The 3403-nt window shown below is 42.6% G+C and overlaps 1 non-coding gene across 1 annotated transcript; it reads right to left on the bottom strand.

The window, feature by feature from the left end:
* Positions 1 to 2036: 2036 nt before the first annotated feature.
* TRNAY-AUA (transfer RNA tyrosine (anticodon AUA)) lies at positions 2037 to 2108 on the bottom strand. Its single transcript has one exon. It is a non-coding gene; the product is annotated as a tRNA-Tyr (tRNA).
* Between the last annotated feature and the right edge of the window lie 1295 nt (positions 2109 to 3403).

Raw genomic sequence — 3403 nt, forward strand, 5'->3', positions numbered from 1 at the left:
GATTTTCTTAAGTTCCTGATCCAATTCTTCGAGTTTTAGGGCTATTATCAAGAGCCCTAGTACCTCTGTATGGCAGTTTAGGTCCTTTAAGAAGCAGATGCTGTGATGGAATAGGAAATAAAAGAGATTTGTTAGGGGAAATGCCTGTTTACATTTAAGGCAGCAGGAATCTGAGGAAAACTTGCAGATCATAGTAAAATTTGACACATTTAAAGGGAAATGGGTGAGGAAGAAGGATTGGGTAGAAAGTGAAAGTCACTCAGTTGTGTCCGACTCTGCAACCCCATCGACTATACAGTCCATGGAATTCTCCAGGCCAGAATACTGGAGTGGGTAGCCTTTCCCTTCTCCAGGGGATCTTCCCAACCCAGGAATTGAACCCAGGTCTCCTGCATTGCAGATGGATTCTTTACCAGCTGAGCCACAAGGGAAGCCCAAATTGAATAGAAAAAGGCTTAAACTGCAGTGTAACTCTGAAAGAATATTAACAAGACCCCTAATGAGTTCAAAAACAAACTATCAATTAGAGAAGTTCCATGATGTGTATGAATTAACCAGTTCTTGTAATTTCATTCAGTTGTTGACTGGCAGCATCCTGGAAATAGTGGCAAGAGGATTAATGACAGATTTCAGTGGTGCAGCAGCAGGAAGCTGCTATCAGTTTACTACATTCCTTATAGTAGTTTCCCTCTTAAATGGAGATATGGGTGACATACATCCATGGTTTCCATGGCTCATCCTTTGCATAGTATAAATTCACTTCTCTGTCTATATTTTTGGAACAGTTCTTTCATTGTTACTATGGAAAGCTTAGAAGAAGGAATTTAGTTAGATAAACTATAGGCCCCACCACTGCAGTTGACCTCAGGGCTACAACTGGTATTCACTTTCTTTTCTTCCATTCATACATTCTAAATTTTCCTCACTCTTACTTTCATTTCCATGATTTTGTTAATCTGGCACTATGAGCTAAATGCTTGTTTCTGTAAGGTCTGTATCCTGGTGGTGAAAATCTTCTCATAGACAAGGGGACTGCTGCACACGATCATTGACATTCATAATTTGGCAAGGTAACAGCAAATGTTAGCAAAGTAGGGTCTCACCAACACTCATCTCTGCTACCATTGTGTTAAAAGAAAAAAAAGAAGTATCACTGTCTCCTGTTAATCTGCATAGAATATCCCTGCCAGAATAATTGTTTTGCTATCCCTTACTAGTCTCTGGAAACCAGGCATTCAGAATGTTCAGGTAGAAGGTGTAGTAGGCAGTTGATTAAACTTTACTTTATCTCTTGGGCTTCCCTGGTAAAGACTTTGCCTGCAATATGGCAGACCTGGGCTCAATCCCTGGGGTGGGTCAAGAAGATCTCCTGGAGAAGGGAATGGCAACCCACTCCAGTATTCTTGTCTGGAGAATTCTGTGGACAGAGGAACCTGGCAGGCTGCAGTACAAGGGTTACAAAGAGTTGGACATGACTGAGTGACTTTCACTTTATCTCTTGGCAAAGAGTGACCCCTCATTTTGGACCGTATCCTCTAACTTCATAGAGGCTAGTGTTGAAAGTTTAGGCCTTCCCCAGTGGCTCAGCAGTAAAGAATCTGCCTGCAGTGCAGGAGATGCAGGAGACATGGGTTTGATCTCTGGGTTGGAAAGATTTCCTGGAGTAAGGCATGGCAACCCACTCCAGTATTCTTAACTAGAGAATCCCATGGACAGAGGAGCCTGGTGGGCTACAGTTCATAAGGTCATGAAGGGTCAGACACGATTGAAGCGACTGAGTACAGATACTGGTTGAAAGCTTGGAAGCACAAATTTCCCCAGTAGATCACTGGAACTAATGATAACTGGGGACTCTCTTGCTTTCATACCTGGACCACGTATTTTACCTCCTTTCATCTTCAGTGAAGAAGTGAAGTCTCTCAGTCGTGTCTGACTCTTTGCAACCACATGGACTGTAGCCTACCACGTTCCTCTGTCCATGAGATTTTCCAGGCAAGAGTACTGGAGTGGGTTGCCATTTCCTTCTCCAGAAGATCTTCCCAACCCAGGGATCGAACCTGGGTCTCCTGCATTATAGGCAGATGCTTTACCATCTGAGCCACCAGGGAAGTCTTTGATCTTCAATAGTCATGTCTAACTTTATGTCATGTTAAAGTACCCTACCTCTGTGAACCTTCTAGAAGTCATAATATATCACCAAGACTTGTGATTTCTATGGTAATGTTTCTGAATACAGCCTTCTGCCCAGTACTCACTTGCATAACTGAGTTAAACTAATCAAAGCTGTACTCTGCTTGGCCCATTGATGAACTAAAGGATCTTTGAAGATAAACTACATGCTCAGAGCATGTGAATGTAGTACAGCCACAAGAGGAATCTGAGTTTTAGCAAAGTAAGGAAGAAAGATAAGGAAATAGAAAATGCTATTGAAAATTGCTACATTGTTTAACAAAAGAGCATAACAATAAATAAGACCTGCATCAGTGATATTCTTATCTACTTTAGCTTCTAAATGGCTATCATCATGTCTCATTTAGATTAGAATAAAATCCTCCCAACTCAAATATTTGCTTTTGTCTTGCCTTGTTCATTTCCAAAGTCAGCAGTTTATATAGCAAATGTGATCATGTAACTCTATTGTTAAAACCATTCATTGCCTTTCTACTGCCTCCAGTCCACCTATCAGCTATACTTGCTATGGCAGGCATTCATCATGTGAGCTGTTAACTCTGCAGGTTTTCAAAATCTCTGTGGGTCCAAGAACCTGCCTGATCTTGCACTTGTTTACTTTTCGCTTCGGTAGCACATAAACTAAAATTGGAACAATACAGGATGACATGCAAATCCGTGAAGTGTTCCATACTTTTGGGCTTCCCTGGTGGCTCACAAGATAAAGCATCTGCCTGCTATGTGGGAGACCCAAGTTCGATCCTGGGATCGGGAAGATCCCCTGGAGAAGGAAGTTGCAACCCACTCCAGTACTCTTGTCTGGAAAATTCCATGGATGGAAGAGCCTGGTAAACTGCAGTGCATAAAATTGCAAAGAGTTGCACACAACTGAGCAACTTCATTGCTTTCCCATTCTCTTTTGGGGCTTTCCTCATAGCTCACTTGGTAAAGAATCCTCCTGCAATGCAGGAGACCCCAGTTCATTTCCTGGGTTGGGAAGATCCACTAGAGAAGGGATAGGCTACTCACTCCAGTATTCTTGGGCTTCCCTTGTGGCTCAGCTGCTAAAGAATCCGCCTGCAATGTGGAAAACCTGGGTTTGATCCCTAGGTTGGGAAGATCCCCTGGAGAATGGAACAGCTACCTACTCTAGTATTCTGGCCTAGAGAATTCCATGGACTGTAAAATCCATGGGGTTGCAAAGAGTTGGACATGACTGAGCGACTTTCACTTT

This window comes from Ovis aries, chromosome 9, assembly GCF_016772045.2.
Source record: "Ovis aries strain OAR_USU_Benz2616 breed Rambouillet chromosome 9, ARS-UI_Ramb_v3.0, whole genome shotgun sequence".
Taxonomy (NCBI): Eukaryota; Metazoa; Chordata; class Mammalia; order Artiodactyla; family Bovidae; genus Ovis; species Ovis aries.